Source organism: Mus caroli, chromosome 13 (genome assembly GCF_900094665.2).
Source record: "Mus caroli chromosome 13, CAROLI_EIJ_v1.1, whole genome shotgun sequence".
In the NCBI taxonomy this organism is placed as follows: domain Eukaryota; kingdom Metazoa; phylum Chordata; class Mammalia; order Rodentia; family Muridae; genus Mus; species Mus caroli.
In genome coordinates, this window is record NC_034582.1 from 111187491 (window position 1) to 111206749 (window position 19259).

Genomic DNA, 19259 nt, shown 5'->3' on the forward strand with positions numbered 1-19259 from the left:
CTCTGCTGAAATGAGCCAATTCAGCCAGATTAGAGTATATAAAAATGCAAGTTTATTGGAAAACTAAATGCAGGATTAAGGTGGGTAAGTTCACTGGTCCTAGCAACAAGGCCAGGGAAGTTGCAGGAGATGAGAGAAAGAGAAAAAGAGGAAAGGCTCACAGAGAGACAGAGAGAAGAAGACAGAGGATGGGGGTGAGAGAAACCAAAATGTCTGGGTTCTATAAGGAAGAGCATCTGGGAGAAGGGCAGCTCAGCCACTGGGCTGAGTAGTTCAGGGTAGAGGGCATGGTATCCCAGGTTGGAACTAAGGGATGCTGGGAGAATCTGGAGGCCAGATCTGCTTTGGTATGTAAAATATGCACCCTAGCTCCTTGTACAGGTCTGCAACCCAACATCCCAGCCTTTTGTTGAGAATAAATGAATAAGGGGTGATGTAATTGTCTATGACTACTTCCTGCTGAAGTAACTTGGGCTGTCATTATGGGGTGGAGGAACAGCTGAAATACTGAGCAAGTACAGGAAGAACTGGCTGTTTCACTGTTGTCCAGGGTGTGGAACGATCTGGGGGTAGGAGCATGCAGGTCCAGTTGAAGTGGTCTGTGAGGCTGGGCTGGAGCACCTATAGGTAATAGCTTTGGAGCAGATTCTGAGCAAATATCTGGACTTGGCATGATGATGGAACACACACACACACACACACACACACACACAGACATATCCATTTTCCCAGAGTAAAGGGAATAGATCTTACTCTCAGGAACAGGCAGGTGGGAAGGAAAACAGGCTGTTGATTGACAGTACTTATCTGGAATCTATTTGAGCTGTAATGGGTAAATCCTAGTGGACTCCCAGAAGCTTATAATCTTTTTTTATTAAGTTTACAAAAAGATAAACTTCTAATATGTTAGTATTACCACTGTTTAATGTTAAAGCTCTAAACTTTGAAGTCTTAATACAATGGTTGTATAGTGAGGGGAAGAAATATGAAGCATTTTTCATTCCTCCCAGATATCTTAAATCAATCTCCTATCACCACCCAACTTTTTCCCCCACATCCTCTAACCTTCATAACTTGCCCTTACCAACTTCAAAACACTTTTCTGGACCCTCAAACATTTTTTTAGAAGCTTTTATGTCTAGCAGACCTTACATAAACTTTAAACTTTCCCTCAAACTTTATACTTTTTCCTGTCTAATTATTCATCGTGAGACACGGGTGGTTGATCACTGGGAGCAGTCACTGTAAAATGAGTTCCTTTAGATAAAGGAGCAGTGAAAGATTACTTCTTTCATTAGTCTAGTTTTTAAACTCCTCAGAGACCTAGGAAGAATATATTGTAATCTAAACGGCCATGGTATCAATTAAAATGACAGACTTACCAATTACCTAGGCAGCCACACCACTAGGTTCCTGTGATGCCAATGGCTTAGCTGAGGACTTGGGTCCCAGGGCAGGGTCAATCTTCAGCTGTGTCAGGCTCAGCAAATCTGAGACGCCTTCCTGTGGAAGAGCAACTTAGGAAACTGATCTTGTTCAGTGTTCTGTTTCCCCACAGCACCTATTAAGGCAATGGCACAGTCTTTCCCAGTGGTTATAGTATCACAATCCAGGAGTCCTTTCTTGTTATGGCCCTATCTTCTTGGAGACCTTAGAGGGGGATCTGTGTTAGGATCTGGGAGTCTCTGTCATGGTTAAGTTTAAGCATCTTAAATGCCATATTCAGCAGGTCTCTGAAGTGCCTGAAGAACATGTACCTACCTAAAATCATACAAACTTTGATTGTTTCTAGTTACCCATCATTAGTTTAACATAGCCTTACGGAGGTACAGTTTTGATACATCCTTAAATAAATTGAGGGGCTAGAAAGTCCAAAGGTAAATTCTGAGTCTAGGCAGCTTGTGAAAGGGAAAGAAACAGCATTTTTTTTTCTTACCATTCAAGACCAGTCATAAGCAAGCATGCAGTGTCATACATTTGAAACAGACAGGCAAAACTTTGTGAGATAAATTGAAGTTGTGATGAAGCGATCACTTTCCCATAACAAATATGGCTGCTAGTCATGTGACTGCCCTTAGTCAAAATGGAGTCAAAGCCCTGAAAAGTAACAAAAGCCCTGAGGGAGAACTGTCCATGTCAGCTGTCTCCCAGAAGGTGAATCAATGTGCTTCCAAGTGAAGACAAAGAAGAAATATGAGTAGGGTATAGGGAGACAGTAAAGAAAGCATCTTTAGGTTCATAACAATAGAGTAGGAGATTGTAGAAGGAATGTTAAAGAGGAGGGTATGGTTGGTAACTACAGGGCAGGTTGGGATAACTGCCTCATTTAAGGGGGAGATTCTGTATTAAGCAGTAGGAACTGGAAGGCTTATGCGTCAGGAGAACGTGCGTGTTGCAAGGTGAGTCAGTAAGAATTAGAAGTCTCGAAGATGGAAGGTGGGCAATGATAGGCTTGAGACCTCCGTAGTGGGTTTCAGACATGGGGAACTGGCTGCTGGAAAGGATTGACAAGGGGTCTTTGAAGTGGATAAGGCCAGGCTGGTAGTGGGTAACCATCACCAGTACAGAAATATCCCACATTTGGGGGTCAACCGGACCCCGTAGGGTAGGGACAGGGCAGTCTGGGAACGGGATCTGTGAGGCAACTAGGGAAAGAAGATGGGAGTCAGGAGAGGTTATGGGTGCTCAGAAGAGGGTGGCTCCAAAGTGGCTGAGGATACACCATGGCTGAATAAAGGAGCCAGGCAGATAGGCATGACCAGAAAAGGACTTGAGTAAAATCATCCTGCAAGAATGCAGGGGAGTGGCGGAGTATTATGTGGAGAGGGGGTTCTGTTCACTCCTATGACAGAAGTTGGTGATGAGATGGTGGGACATGAGTGTGTGGTTAAAACTGAAAAGGTAGCCCCCGTATGCATCCGGAATAAGATGGACTTACTCACTACCTGCAGCGTTACCCTGGGCTCAGAAAGGGTAATGGAGGTCACAGAGAATGGGAGCAATCAGTCCTCCTCCTGGCTATGGAGCTCGAAGGCTAAAAGGGTCCGTGGTGCCTGTGCTGTTGAGTCTGGGCCTTCTTGAATGGGCATAGAGGACAATACCACATGGGACAGGCTGACAGCATGCAGGTCATCCTTCTTGGCCTCACTTGAAACAGGTCCTAGAGAGTTGACTTAGCCTGGACCCTGGCAGGATGGGGTCTGGAAGACCTCCCTTATTCCCTCTACAATAATGACTTGGTCTTAGGGCAACTTCCAAGGCTTGGGTCTAGAGCATATCCTTCTGCTCTAGCTGAGGCTGTTGGGAAGACTCGGCTGCATTCTCTCAGGTGTTAAAATCTTTAAAAATCTTTTTTGCCAACTTCTGTATAGGGGTTTGAGGACCATCCTCAGCATTTATTTTTTTCATGTTTTCGAATATCTGGCCGTGACTGAGAAATAAAATGGGTAGCAAGGACCATGACTCCCACTGGGCAGGCGGGGTTCAAGCCTATGTATTGGATCACAGTCTCCTATGTTCAATTTAGAAAAATTCCTGGATTTTTGTGTTTGCTGTGTAATTTTCAGAGCTTATCAAAATTAAGAATCCTATTTGAGATTGATCCCTAAAGGAGGTAGTGGGCAATTAAGTCCCATCCCTGGCAGCCGTCTTGACCTGGGTGGTAATTCCAGTTGGGTTTCATAGCGGTTATCACCCTGTCACCCATGTGGATTGTATCGTCTCCTAGGTGGGTCTGGTCTGCATACTGCCTCCTGGCTGAATGAACCCTTTCTCCTTCCTCAGGAGTGAGGGTAGAAGCCTTTATGACATAAAGGTCATGCCAGGGTTGGGTCACAGGCCTGGCAAAGGAATTTGGACTCTTTAACATAGGCAGATGTGTTGGTAGAGAAGAAGTTTTTGGTAGAGGTCCTACAAGGAGAAAGGGATATGAACACTTGTTCATATCCTCAGCTACTGCCGCCTCCTGAAGAGGGCAGAAGAGAGTGTCAGCTCTCCTAGACCAAATATGAGATGGCACAGGTGAGATTCCAGGTGGGGCAGGCAAGCCTGTGGACAGAGACCAGTATGTGAGTTATAGGGTTAGAGAAGAATAGTACAGAGTAGGCATGGGGGAACAAAGAGGATGGGGAGAAGATGGGTAAAGAGGAGACAGTTGATTATCAAGTGGAGCCTGCGGTGAGGAAGAGGTGGGTACAGTGGGAAGAGAGACAGAAGAGGAGGAAAGTAGGTAAGGGGAAAGAGGCTGGCCCTTGGCTTATGTCCCAGAGGAGCGGGGGAGAAGCATGTAGGGAGGGGGTGTCCAAGTCCCCAGATAAAAGATTGTTTGGGGGTACTGTAACCTTGACCAACAAGACTTGGTCCATCAAGCACTGATTACAGGGGAAATGGCAAGACCTCAGTCCGCATGCCCTTATGCTGACAGCACATTCCAAGGTCATGGAAGATGTTAAAGTCTAGAGTGATTTCTGGTGGCCACTTAGATTGGTTAACTAGAGTGTATTGGAGCCAAGCCATAGAGCAAAATAGGGTTGTATCCCAGGTGTTGGGGATGCAAGTTCTAAGATGAACCCAATGTGGATAATTTTCACAGCAGACATCCAAGAGGTGTCTAGGGACTAATTTTAGACCCAACAGCATCCATCTTTGCCAGAAAATCCTGAAACTATGGTATATTCTCAGTTCATAGTCTGGAATGAAACACTTTATGGGGGGGGCAGTAACTTCAGATAAAACATCACTGTATCAAATACTTCCCCAGAACAAAGACCTACTCGGGAATATGCTAGCTTTGGCATGGCTGCGACTCAGCAGAGAAAGTCCAAAGAGTTTCTGGACCTGTAAGCATGGTCAGCAACTTGGCATATCTCATGGAGAGTAAAATTGACTGTATGTGGGAGAGAGAAGGATAGGAGATGAAGTGTGGTCCCCATGTGAGCAGGAAAGACCTGGGCCACTGGCCTAGAGACTCAGCTTCTCCTGGTTTCAGCACCAAGATGATAGGTTTTCTCAAAGAAGTCATCCAGTTCAGATGAATTAAAAGTACAAATGGCAGGTTTATTTGGGAATGGGCTCCCAGGTGAGTTCTCCAGTCTCAGAGGATGAAACTGGGAAATGTCACAGGCTAACTATGGCATGGAAGCTGTTTATAGACTGGGGATTGGCTTGGGTAGCAGGTGACTTTATTGGATCTGCTGACCAGGTAAAGGGTGTTGGGACAGTTGTCAGGAATGTCAGGAATTCAAGACTGGGCCTACACCACCCCCCTTGCCCCACTCATAGGCTTTTTGAGTGGGTAGGGTGGGAGGGAGAGGGGAATGGAATTTGCTGGATCATGTGAAGGGGTGGGACAAGCCAAGCCCCTGGCTTGTCCCAGATGCACAAAGGAAGCAATACATGCACATATGCATTAAAACAAAGGAAACGTGGATGAGTGAGAATCTCAGTAGTGGCATGCAGTCTGTCTTAATCACTCACTGTTCCATTACTGTGAAGAAACACCATGACCAAGGAAACTCTTACAAAAGAAAGCTTTTAACTGGGGGCTTACTTATAGTTTCAGAGATTTGGTCCATTATCATCATGGCAGGGAGCATGGCAGCAGGGAACATGGAGGCAGGCAAGTATAATGCTGGAGCAGTAGTTAAGAGCAACATCATTATCCTTAGGCCTTAACTCAGGATACAAAAAGAAACACTGAGCCAGTATGGACTTTTGAAAAGCTCCTACATTAAAGATATCCTTAGTAGTCAGCCTGATATAGTGGCATATATCTGTCATCTCAACACTCAACAGCCCGAGGCAGGATAGTAAGCTCAACCTGGGCTGCACATCAAGACCATGTCATGAACAAGATATGATATAACAAAGACAAAACACAACTCAATATTCAGTTAACAACTGAAATACTATTTCAGTGTCAGGTACTGTTATAGACACTGGCTACAACCTTGGATGGTAAATGGTAGATTATTATTCTCAGGTGGTGTAATTCTAATTGGGACAAGGCAACTAGAGAACACCTGCTAAGTGTGATTTCTATAACTGAAATGGAACTGTATTTTATGACAGTGACTCATTAAAAATGCAACATGCCCTGTTTCTAGAAGCATTACAAGTGTGTCTGCTGTGTCACATATGCATCAGTAGGTGGCACAGTAGAAAGAGGCTGTGTCGTGTCTTCACTCTGCTATAACCCATGAGAATCTGAGAAATGTTAGTAGCCTAACATTTCCTGAAGAGAGAAGGGAGGGGGCGAGTCTGAGAAGACCACAAGTCTGGCACCAGGGAACTGTAACAGGGAGTTAGCCTGAGACAAGCACTAAAAAGGCCCCAATGGTTCCTAGGATGAGTAGCAAGCTGAAGACCAGAAGAACTCCTACTGGGACTGAGCCCCAGATGGGAGTGAGCCTGAGACTAATCTTCCAAAGGGACACTTATGTGGGCCAGGGAATGATTGAGCCTGAGATGAACACCAGACCATTGCCACGGAATCTGGACAGGGAGCTAGCTTCAGATGACTACCAGTTGAGCACCACAGAGGCCCGGTGGTACAGACCATGCCTGAGAGGACCCATGCCCAGCACTGTAATGTGCAGGTGGCGCATATCACTCCTAAGAGCAGGCTTTTCGTGTGAGCCATCCCCAAGGGTATGAATGTGGGAGACCTGGACCTATGACTTTTCCCCCCCTGTGGTGGCAAGGATGAGGGAGATACCCTACTCTCCATTCTCCCCTTATCACCTGTGGCAGGTAGGAGAGTTAGCTTGGGGTTATCAAAGCAGGAGAGCTGGCCCTGCTCCTCACCTGATGGATCACTCAGAAAAGAAGGCCTTGCATCTCACCTGGGCAGCACAGTAGAGCTGGCCCTGGATGTTGGGGTTTCAGATGAGCTGGCCCCAAGGACAAGAACATGGGAGACCTGGCCCTGCCTCTTGTCTGCTCAACATTGGCACTGACAAGGGAAACCCTTTTCTCTCCTTCATTCTTTTCCATCTATGGGAGAGCTGATTCAGGGAACATGAGAGTGGGAGACCTGGCCATGTCTTTCCCTGGTGACACCTTGACTGGGCAGCAGTGTAGAGGTAGTCTTGGTGTCAGGAGTTTCTGGTGAGCTGTCCCAGATGGAATGAGAGCAGGAAAGCTAGTGGGCTGAACAGCTCAGAAACTTCTCAGACCCAGACCCAGGGCTTTGAATTGGTCCACCTCAACATCTACCCCATGGGTGAATTTCTAGAATTCATGAAGGGGCCAGTCCTACAGATCTAAAACTGTAGAATCTCTATGACACAGGCCAACAACAGGGTAACAGAGAGGAGTCCCAGTGAGGTGCCAGTATTAATAGAGTAAAAAGTCAGAGACCTCATAACAGACCAACGAGTCTTTGCAATGTACATTGCAAGCAAAGAAGTATGAACAAAGTGGCTTACTAAAAACCACACAATGGCACATTACATTGTGTAGGAGGTTGTAATCATAGAGAACAGGTATGAGGGGAGGGAGAAATGAATGGAATTGTGACCCGTCCAGCAGGTCCAGATATTCGAGGGTCTCAAGGGGACCTTCTCCTAAGAACCAAATGGGGGGTAGAGAGAGACGAGAACCTTGTGCAATGAACGACACACGGAAGCAGTCTGAGTAGCATCAAGGTCCCACTGTATTAGTAAGGCTCAAGGTTTAAATGCACAAGCAAAAGGGGAAGTACTTCTCAGCAGGAGGAATGGGGCAGCGGAAATGCACCTTAGCAGGAGGGATGGGGCAGCAGAAAAAGAGGAAGTACTTCTCAGCAGGAGGGATGGGGCAGTGGAAATTTTTCTTTTGGCGACTACACGGGGAAGTAGGAACTTGGCGGTACCAGGGTACATCTTGAAGTCAGGACATCTGGCGTTGACTTAGGGCTGGAACAATCTGTGGTTGTTCTCGGAGTGGTGCATCAGTGGCCCGCTTTTGACCCCCTTTTCTTCTTGGGGGAGAGGCCCAATTCAGAGATCAGGACAATAGTGTTGTCTTAATAGCTCCCAACAGAATTGGGATACATAGTGTGAAATTCACAAAGAACCAATAAAAAGTTAAAAAACAAAAAACCAAAAACAACAAAAAAACCCAATGTGCCTCTTAGCTTTTCCTAACTGTCTAATAGCTATTGAGTTATTTGTATTTGCTAATAAAGTTCTACTGCAATGCTGCAACCCTTTAATACAATTCCTCATTCTGTGGTGACCCCTATCCAGAAAAGCATTTCGTTGCTACATCATAATTGGATTTTTTCTGGTGTTACAAATCATAATGTAAATATCTGATATAAAGGATATCTGTTATGTTACCTTAATGATAGTGTCTTTCAAATCCCGAGGCATTGCAACCCCCAAGTTGAAAATTGCTGCTCTAGTGTATCAGTGGATCTGTGTTGGAAGACCTCTGAAATGAGCTTGGCAGATGAGAGATCAAGGTTGGAAATCAGGAGCTTACCTAATTAGACCTTTTCCCGTGAACTTAATTTTCCAAATGAAAATTACCATCATTTTAAAGAAAATGGCCTGAACATGTTGAAATGCCCCTCTATCAAAAGAAATGCAGCTGAAAATTTCCAGGAAAGACATTTAGAAATATGTCTTTAAATGTGAAGAAAAGTGAGAAATTCTAGATATTTTTTCTTTTTTTAAATTTTTAATATTTTTTATTACGTATTTTCCTCAATTACATTTCCAATGCTATCCAGAAAGTTCCCCATACCCTCCCCCCACTTCCCTACCCACCCATTCCCAATTTTTTTTGGCCCTGGCGTTCCCCTGTACTGGGGCATATAACGTTTGTGTGTCCAATGGGCCTCTCTTTCCAGTGATGGCCGACTAGGCCATCTTTTGATACATATGCAGCTAGAGTCAAGAGCTCCGGTTACTGGTTAGTTCATAATGTTGTTCCAACTATAGGGTTGCAGATCCCTTTAGCTCCTTGGGTACTTTCTCTAGCTCCTCCATTGGGACCCCGGTGATCCATCCAATAGCTGACTGTGAGCATCCACTTCTGTGTTTGCTAGGCCCCGGCATAGTCTCACAAGAGACAGCTATATCTGGGTCCTTTCAGCAAAATCTTGCTAGTGTATGTAATGGTGTCAGGGCTTGGAAGCTGATTATGGGGTGGATCCCTGGATATGGCAGTCTCTAGATGGTCCATCCTTTCGTCACAGCTCCAAACTTTGTCTCTGTAACTCCTTCCATGGGTGTTTTGATCCCAATTCTAAGGAGGGGTACAGTGTCCATACTTTGGTCTTCATTCTTCTTGAGTTTCATGCGTTTAGCAAATTGTATCTTATATCTTGGGTATCCTAAGTTTTGAGCTAATATCCACTTATCAGTGAGTACATATTGTGTGAGTTCCTTTGTGATTGGGTTACCTCACTCAGGATGATGCCCTCCAGGTCCATCCATTTGGCTAGGAATTTCATAAATTCATTCTTTTTAATAGCTGAGTAGTACTCCATTGGGTAAATGTACCACATTTTCTATATCCATTCCTTAGTTTCAGTGGTCAGAGTATTCTCTGCAGGCAAGCTCTCTTCTTGCAGGGAAGGTGCCCAGATATCTGGTGTTTGAACCTGCCTCCTGGCAGAACTTGTGTTCCACTCACCAGAAGTCTTAGGATCCCATGGGGAATCCTGTGTGGGTCCTTGCGGGTGTCCGGAGACTCCGCTGGCAAGGCACTCCGGTGCTGGAGTGGACCGGAAGGGTGAAATTCTAGATATTAACACTTGATCTTTTTAATTTTTGGAACAGATCTGTGGATTGGCAATCTCACATTTCCTGAAAATTTATGATGTGAGAGATATGTGTGATTTCGATGTGTTTTTTTTTTTTAATTTATACTTTTCTGCCTTTTAAAAGAAAAAATAGCTAACCAATGTCACTTTTTGAGATTTTTCTCTAGCAGTAGTGTTCAGGATAAATTGAATACAAAAACAGGGAAATGGCCCAGTAGATAAAGGCACTAACCATGAACCCTGATGACTAAGTTCTATCTCTAAGTTACAAATGGAATGTTGTAGTACACATTGGTAATCCCAGCATTCCTGTGGGAAAAAAGAAGTGGGGACAGGAAAATCACTCACAAACAATAACAGCAAAAGGACAAGTATAGATTAACTTGTCTGTTGACCTCCACATGAGTGATGTGGCATGTGCCACAATCTATAACCTCTAAATGTCCAGAATACACACACACACACACATGCACAGGAACACATCTTACATATGAATATAGACACATATCAAACATTTCCACTACTCCAACAAAAACTATTGTATATTATTAATATATTATCTATATTATAAAGTTCACAAACATAAATACATATAAATGCAAAAGTATTAATTACATAGGTAACTTTGGATTTTCTAGTAACCATAAATAAAAAGGATAAAGTTCAAATTAATTTTAATAATTTATGTTATTAAACTTATATCCAACATTTTATCAGACCTGCAAATAATATTTATTAATGAAGTATTTCAATACTTTTTTGAATGGTATAATCTCCAAGTATACATACATTTTGTGTTTTTATGGATTTATTAATTTTTTATTCATGTGTATGTGTGTGTATTTGTGTGAGTTTATTATGCATCATGTGTGTGCAGGTGCCCATAAAAATGTCAAATCACTTGGACCTGCAAGCTACCTGGGAAGTGACCTTGGTTTCTCTTCAAGAGTAGTATGTGCTCTTAGTCACTAAACCACCTTCCCAGGCTTTGTAATATTTATTGAAGATATGCCATAGTTTAAAGTAGCTATATTTGCAGCATATAGAAGTCACATATTGTTAGTGCCCATAATGATGGGCAGTATAGCTATAATCTCCATGTAGATATAGTGAGTAGGACAGTTTTAAAAACACATTGAAAACCCAGAATTAGAGCTTTGTTATCTGGCTTATGAATCATAACTTTAAAACTTTGGGTTTATAAATAATAATTGCTGACCATTATTGGATACATATCATGTGCCAAGCCTCATTCTTGGCTCTTTACTTTTATTATTGCATTTAATCATGAAAGTGTGTTGTTTTTCTCTATTAAACAGTGAAGGAAACCAAAGCTCTGGAAAGGTCCATTTTGACCAGTCACCAGTTTTTAAGGGGGAATAAACTTGAGTCCAATTTATCTTTAAATTTATGTTCTTGACTATGACAGTGTTCTGGCAAAGGTGAAGGAATGACTTAATATTTTATGATGCATAGTGCACCGTCAAAACACAGAGCAGAAGACTTGTCAATCAAGGGCAGTAGGTCCCTAATGTTTTCATCAACAATAAAGTTTGTTGAACTCAACTGAACTCTTAACCAACTACACTTAGTGTTCGGGATCCCAGTTACTCACAAGACTTTCTCAGGGTGAGCTTTTAAGCACAAAAACCACGTCATGGGTTGACATACTTCACTTAATAAGAACCGTTAGCCAGAAGCAGAACTACAGAAGCCAAAAGGCAAGGTCAGTACATTTTAACAACTTTCCCAGAAACATGGACTTTAATGGAGTAGGTATTTGTTTTTATTTTGACAGGTAATACTTACTGTGTCCATAGTTAGTTTTGTGGTCTGAATGGTACTTGCATCATGGAGTTAGTTATGGTAAACTTTTGGACACCTACTAAGGTCTGGAGCCCTGTTACAAAAGGAAAATAATAAATTCATTGGGTCCCTCTGGAACATTGCTCCCTATCCATTTACTTCTAGTTGTTAGTACTCAATGATATTGAATATGTAGCTCTTTATTGTTGTTGTTAAACAATGCTGTAATTAATTATCTATGCAACAAGGAGCTTTCAAACATCTGCACAACATTACAATATTTGACATTTCAGATCTCTCTTAATAATGAGTGTATACCCAGTCCATTTCCTTATTGAAGAAAATGATCTTGCTGATTTAACACCTGAATGCATACTGCTCAATATTACCTGTGTTTGTTGATGCTCCCAAGGTCACTCGGAGCTGCTAAGCACAGAAGTCCACCTGCTTGTGCATTCCATTTAATTAAATCAGCTAGGAATTGGTGTTGTGATTCTCCTATTTCCTCCCTCTTTTTCTAAAAGGAAAGAAAATGGATCCATGTTTAACTGCTACCTCATTCAAAGAGCAGGGCACTCAGCCTGCCAATTTTCCTTTCTGGATTTAGATGATGAAAGGCTACAGAGTCTGAACAAGCTGTGATTATCTAGTTGCTTTCTTCCTTCCTTCCTTCTTCTTCTTCTTCTTTTTTTTTTTTTTAATTTTTTTTTTTTTTTGGCTTCGATTTAGAAATGGATCCTTGACCTACTTAGGGCTGTCAGTTGGACTGGGCATGATATTCTTTACTCTGCCAATAGTGGTTCTAGTGGCAACTTTCCCTTCTCAGACATCACGCTCAAGGGAACTCTAGACATTTATTGAGAGGATAATGGGTGTTGAAGACAAGACAAGCTTTTTCTAGGGTGCTTGTTGCACCTGACTAAACCAAGAGGCTAAGTACTGGAATCTGAGAAGGAATCTAGGGCATCTCTCTGCTTTGACTGCATTATTTCATATGTAGCCTCAGCAACCACAATTAATGGATGCCTCTATCCCACCTTTATCCCTATTTAGTTAGTGGAAAATAGAATAATAACCTTTTGCTTCAATTATTTTTTTTCTGCTGAAAATCAAGTTAATGTCCATTTGTAGGAATGTGGCAGTGCAGGTCTAAGTGACTTAGCATGCTAGTGTACTTCAGATATGCAAATAAAACCCAGCATCCACAGGCTCATTATAGGGGTATAATTCTGAGGAAAGGGCCTGGCAGTACAGCTACTTGGGAACATCATTTCTTGTATAGCTTCTGTATTCTGCTACAAAACTGTATCTTTATCGGAGAGAAAGAGATCTGCATTTGGAGAAGTATCAGCATATGTCCATCGTGAAGGCTAAAGGGAAGGCTGAAGCATCAATACTGCATACTATTATATTACCATTAGGGTCCTCCAGTCTCAAAACAGTTCACATTAAACTGTTACTTTTATTTTAATACACAACTGCTTTTCTTTGTTAGGAAAACCTTGAGCCTTACTATAAGAATTATGATTTAAAGCTATCCTGAAGTTTCAGGCTAAAAATACAATTATGCTATATCTTAAATATCCTGAAAGTATGTTTCTAATACATTCCTGTAGCTTATATGTTACAGGTTGTATTTGAAAACATAAATGAAGACATATTTAAAAGACTGTAGCTGTTCTTCTTGAATATTTATTTATGACAATGCATTGGATTTGCTAATCAGATACTATATAGAGAAAATAGGTATTTATCTGGTCTTATTATAATAACAATACAACTAAAACTAGCTCTGATCATTCCCATTTCTGATCATTAGCTCCCACTCTGCATTTACTGACAGAATGAGTCCTCTGAGCTTTCATGCAGGACACCATAATGCAATTATACTTAGGTTTTCTGTTTTGTCTCTGTTACCATCTGCAATCACTAGCCGAACTCCTTCAAATTACTAAGGAATAAAGAACCAAGAATTTTTTCTGGTAGTCTGAGTTCAGGTAAAAGCATTGTCGTCATTGTGTCCCAATTTATTTCTGTAGTTTATGCAGAGAGCTAATATTTATAAGTGAAAATTATACTTTTATTCTGAGATAATATTTATGAATAGATCATGTAAATAAAATCAATATGCTAAAACTAACAGGATACAAGTAATCCATTCCTGATATTTTAAAGAGCATTGCCTCCCACTAACAAAACACTGATACCTTCATATTGGAAGTCATTTTAAAAGCACTCCTATTTCTGACTGGCATTGTTCTCTTCCTCTGTCCACCCTAGCCAGCATGCCATTTGTCAATGTGTTTTATGAAACTCACTTAGCAAAAATTGTAGGACGCCTGTGAAATTTTAGTATTTGAAAGTTTAGAATGATAAGTTGAGGACTTTAAAAAGAACATAACTTTCTGAATGCGCATGCCACAACAATGAAACACAGCAGGACTCGTTCTTCCCATAAGCAAGTGTGTGTGCCCTATTCAACTCATGTGAGGGCTCTTATATAATTTCAACCTTGAAACACATTTCTGTACATTGTAACTTTCGATTGCCACATAACTCATTGACCAGTTAAATCATCTCTTGACAACTGGATTAAAAGTACATTTCAAATGACCTCTAGAGATGATGAAATAATAACTTACATATAAGCATTTGGAATATTGAGCCATTCTCTCTGACCTCTTTAAATATGCCAGTTACAGTCATAAATACTTTAGTTCCCTCTCCCCCCACCCACACTTCATTCTAAGGGACAATTATTATTTGTGTGAAAGGTTACTAAGTATCTGCATTTGAGTGCTGGGAATATTGAAAATGGGAATATTGAATATTTTAATGTTTTAGACATAGAAAATCATCATTTGATTCATATTCATGTATTGTGCTGTATTTCTTACAGACTCTCCCTAGAGAAATTCCATCAGCAACACATTAGCAGCATTATTACATACTTAAAATGATGATTTTTATTCTAACGAAAATATTTTTTAAACTCAAGAACTTTGGCTTAGCTCTGATTTCTCAGTATCACATACAGGTTCTTAGCAATGATGTCATGATGAATGAGTGTGAATTTTCTATAACTTTTGATTTTCTTAATCTCTGAACAAATGTGGCATTTTATTATAGTTCATCAAGTGATACCTTGAGTTGTTGTCTTCTCATTTTATGTGGGCAGATCCATATGGCTAAAAAACTCATAGTATTTTTTTTTTGAAATATCCCATTTGACATTTAAATCATTAGAGAAATAGTTACAACAAAATATGTTGGGCAGGTAAATAACACCATTTATCACATGCTAAGTTAGTGTTCAAGCATGTCTTGAAAAACCACTATGGCAAATACTGAAAATGTTATGAAGAACAACCCTTGAGAAACTTTATTTTTTGGTCTCAGGTCATAATTATATTTTAAAGAAAATTTCAAGCTTTATTTCAAAACTCACTGATTTAAAAATCTCAAAGAAAAAGCTGTGAATTACATATTCCGAAGCTGTATAAATAATACAATAAATTAAAGTCATTTGAAAATTCTTTAACTACCTTTTACCCATGAGAACTTGAAACAGCTTGAAATAGAAGATGAAGAGAAGGAAAGAAAGAAGGAAAAAAGAAAGAGAGGAAGGAAGAAGAGAAGAAAAAAAGAAAGACGTGAAGTCCTCACAATGGACACACCAAGAATAGTACATAGTTTCTTGTCCATTATCCATTTTTATACCCTTAATAGGAAATCTTGACACATATATCATCAGCCTCTTGCTCTCTAAAACAGAAAAATGTAAAAACAAACCAAATCCAGAGAACTGCATTTACTTTTTTTTTTTTTTTTTTTTTTTTGGTTTTTCGAGACAGGGTTTCTCTGTATAGCCCTGGCTGTCCTGGAACTCACTTTGTAGACCAGGCTGGCCTCGAACTCAGAAATCCGCCTGCCTCCGCCTCCCGAGTGCTGGGATTAAAGGCGTGCGCCACCACACCCGGCTGAGAACTGCATTTACAATTAAGTTATATAAATGTAGTTGTGTAGTAAATGTAGTTATATATATATATATATATATGTGTGTAATATTATAATGTAATATATATATATAAATGTATACATATATATACATATACATATATATACACATATATAAATGTAATATATATAAATGTATATATAACTGTAGTTATATATGTATATATATAACTTAATTGTAAATGTAGTTATATATATGTATATCCATATATATATATATATATATATATATATATATGGATGATGTTTTTAGCATAACGAGTGGCTTCTTTGTATCTTAACAGGCATAAAATTGAGGAACAGTTACTACTGAATATAATCTTAAGATGAAATGGAAACATTACCTATTTAAAAAATTTCAGACTAGGTGATAGACTGCAGTAATAGCTTTTATTGAGAAAGTATGAAAGGTTGTGGTATAAAGCAGAGTTCAATGTGAGGCTAAGTATTATGGGGTGTCATAGAAAAATACAGTTTCTTTTAGGTTTTTATTCCTGTATTACTAGAAAAGACCCATCTAACTTAGGAATACCCTTAACTTGAATCAAAAGGCATCCCTGGAGGGTGTTGAACAAGTAGAAATAAAGTCAAGAGAAACCAGTTTCAATCAAGGAAGACTGTACATACAAAAATCATTGTTTTATGTGATACATAATCTCACCTATATACAGACAGTATGGGATAAGGAAAGAATTTCCAGAGGAAATTAAAACAGAAAGAATTACGTACACAGAACTTACAAAGGTTGGCTATGAAATATAAAACACTTGCATTAAAAACAAATGAAGAAATTGTTAATGATACAATTGATAGATAGATAGATAGATAGATAGATAGATAGATAGATAGATGATAGATAGATAGATAGATAGATAGATAGATAGATAGATAGATAGATAGAGTCTGTCTGTGTATGTGTGTGTGTGTGTGTTTAAATATTTATCCTTGATTATTCATTAAGGTGCTATGGGTATTCATAAGGTGTTCTGGGTAGTTTATTTAATTGCTCTGTAAATGGTTGTCATTAAGAAAGTCTGACCAGTATGAAGAGTGTTGTTTCCCTAATTTCTTTCTCAGTAGAGAAAGGCCATTGATTTATTTGAGTTGATTTTATATTCAGCTACTTCACTGAAGCTGTTTATCAGGTTTAGGAGTTCTCTGGTGGAATTTTTAGGGTCACTTATATATATATACTATCATCTCATCTGCAAAAAGTGATATTTTGACTTCTTCCTTTCCAATTTGTATCCCCTTGATGTCCTTTTGTTGTCAAATTGCTCTGGCTAGGACTTCAAGTACTATATTGAATAGGTAGGGAGAAAGTGGGCAGCCTTGTCTAGTCCCTGATTTTAGTGGGATTGCTTCAAGTTTCTCTCCATTTAGTTTGAGGTTGGCTACTGGTTTGTTGTAGATTGCTTTTATTATGTTTAGGTATGGGCCTTGAATTCCTGATTTTTCCAAAACTTTTATCATGAAGGGGTGTTGGATTTTGTCAATGCTTTCCCAGCATCTAAGGAGATGATCATGTGATTTTTGTCTTTGAGTTTGTTTATATAGTGGATTATGTTGATGGATTTCTGTATATTAAACCATCCCTGCATCCCTGGGAAGAAGCCTACTTGGTCATGATGGATGATTGTTTTGATGTGTTCTTGGATTCGGTTTGCGAGGATTTTATTGAGAATTTTTGCATCATTATTCATAAGGGAAATTGGTCTGAAGTCCTCTTTCTTTGTTGGATCTTTGTGCGGTTTAGGTATCAGAGTAATTGTGGCTTCATAGAATGAATTGGGTAGAGTACCTTCTATTTCTATTTTGTGGGATAGTTTGAGAAGAGTTGGAATTAGGCCTTCTTTGAAGGTCTGATAGAACTCTGCACTAAACCCATCTGGTCCTGGGCTTTTTTTGGTTGGGAGACTATTGATGACTGCTTCTATTTCTTTAGGGGAAATGGGACTGTTTAGATCGTTAATCTGATCCTGATTTAACTTTGGTACCTGGTATCTGTCTAAGAAGTTGTCCATTTCATCCAGGTTTTCTAGTTTTGTTGAGTATAGCCTTTTGTAGTAGGATCTGAGGCTATGCCAGTGCCAGGCAAATACAGTAGTGAATGCTCACAGTCATCTATAAGATGGAACAAATGGACCCCAGTGGAGAAGCTAGAGAAAGCACCCAAGGAGCTGAAGGGGTCTACAACCCTATAGGTGGAACAACAATATGAACTAACCAGTACCCACAGAGCTCCTATCTCTAGCTGCATATGTAGCAGAAGATGGCCTAGTCGGCCATCACTGGGAAGAGAGGCCCCTGGGTTTTGCAAACTTTATATGCCCCAGTACAGGGGAATGCCAAGGTCAAGAAGCGGGAGTGGGTGGGTAGGGGAGCAGGGCAGGGGAGGATATAGGGAACTTTTGGGATAGCATTTGAAATGTATATAAAGAAAATATCTAATAAATAAATAAGAAAGAAAGAAAGAAAAGAAAGAAAGAAAGAAAGAAAGAAAGAAAGAAAGAAAGAAAGAAAGAAAGAAAGAAAGAAAAAGAAAGTCTGACCAGGTTCCTCTTTCCAGCCAGCGCCGAGTGATGGGCATCTCTCAGGATAACTGGCACAAGTGCGGCAAGACCAGAGTAAGAGAAAACCCTACCACGAGAAGTGGAAGTATGAGCTGAGACGGCCTGCTGCCAACACTAAGATTGGCCCTCTCCGCATACACACAGTCCGAGCTCAAGGAGGCAATAAGTACCATGCCCTGAGATTAGATGTGGGGAACTTTTCCTGGGCATCTGAGTGTTGTACTTGCAAAACAAGGATCATTGATGGTGTCTACAATGCATCCAATAATGAGCTTGTCCATACCAAGACCCTGGTGAAAAACTGCATTGTGCTTATTGACAGCATACTGTGGTACAGGTCCACAGTATGCTGTGGTACAGGTCCCACTATGCACTCCCCCTGGGTCGCAAGTAGTGGGCTAAGCTGACACCTGAGGAGGAAGAGATTTTAAACAGAAAACGATCAAAGAAAATTCAAAAGAAATACGACGAAAGGAAAAAGAATGCCAAAATCAGCAGTCTTCTGAAGGAGTAGTTCCAGCAGGGCAAGCTTCTCGGTTGTATTGCCTTAAGACCAGGACAGTGTGCATGGTAGAGCAGACGGCTATGTGCTCGAAGGGAAGGAGTTGGAGTTCTATCTGCGGAAGATCAAAGCCCGGAAAGGCAGAGAAGTCTCATTCATGGTACAATAAAGGTGTTGGCTGTTCTATATGTTAAAAATAAAATTAAAAAAAAAAGTCTGGCCAGAAGCCTACATGACAGTTTGATAAGACTTGACTGTGCACCTCCACACTGCCAGTTGAACAACTAGAATGCTGACTCCATTAATAGTTCTGGGTCTTTACTTTCTAGTGGGTTAAAGGAAACGTTGAAATCAGTGATTTCAAAATGAAAACCAACTTAAAATTAGTCAGAATAATCTAATAAGCATTGCTTAATTAGAACAATACTAAACATTTTACTACACCAAGAAATGCCAAGGTGACTTTAACATCTCATCCACTCTCATGTATTCCTCTCTCTCTGCTTTCCTTCCTCCCTCCACCTCTCTCCCTCTCTTTGCATATGTGTGTATGGGTGTGCATGTGTATTTGTTTGTGCTTGGTCACATTGGTGTGCATGTGTGCATA

The 19259-nt window shown here is 40.4% G+C and overlaps 1 non-coding gene and 1 pseudogene across 1 annotated transcript; both read left to right on the top strand.

Moving 5' to 3' along the window:
* Positions 1–6093: 6093 nt before the first annotated feature.
* LOC115029158 lies at positions 6094–6230 on the top strand. Its single transcript, XR_003834723.1, has one exon. It is a non-coding gene; the product is annotated as a small nucleolar RNA SNORA17 (small nucleolar RNA).
* An 11929-nt stretch (positions 6231–18159) lies between these two features.
* LOC110308361 lies at positions 18160–18664 on the top strand (annotated as a pseudogene).
* Positions 18665–19259: the final 595 nt, after the last annotated feature.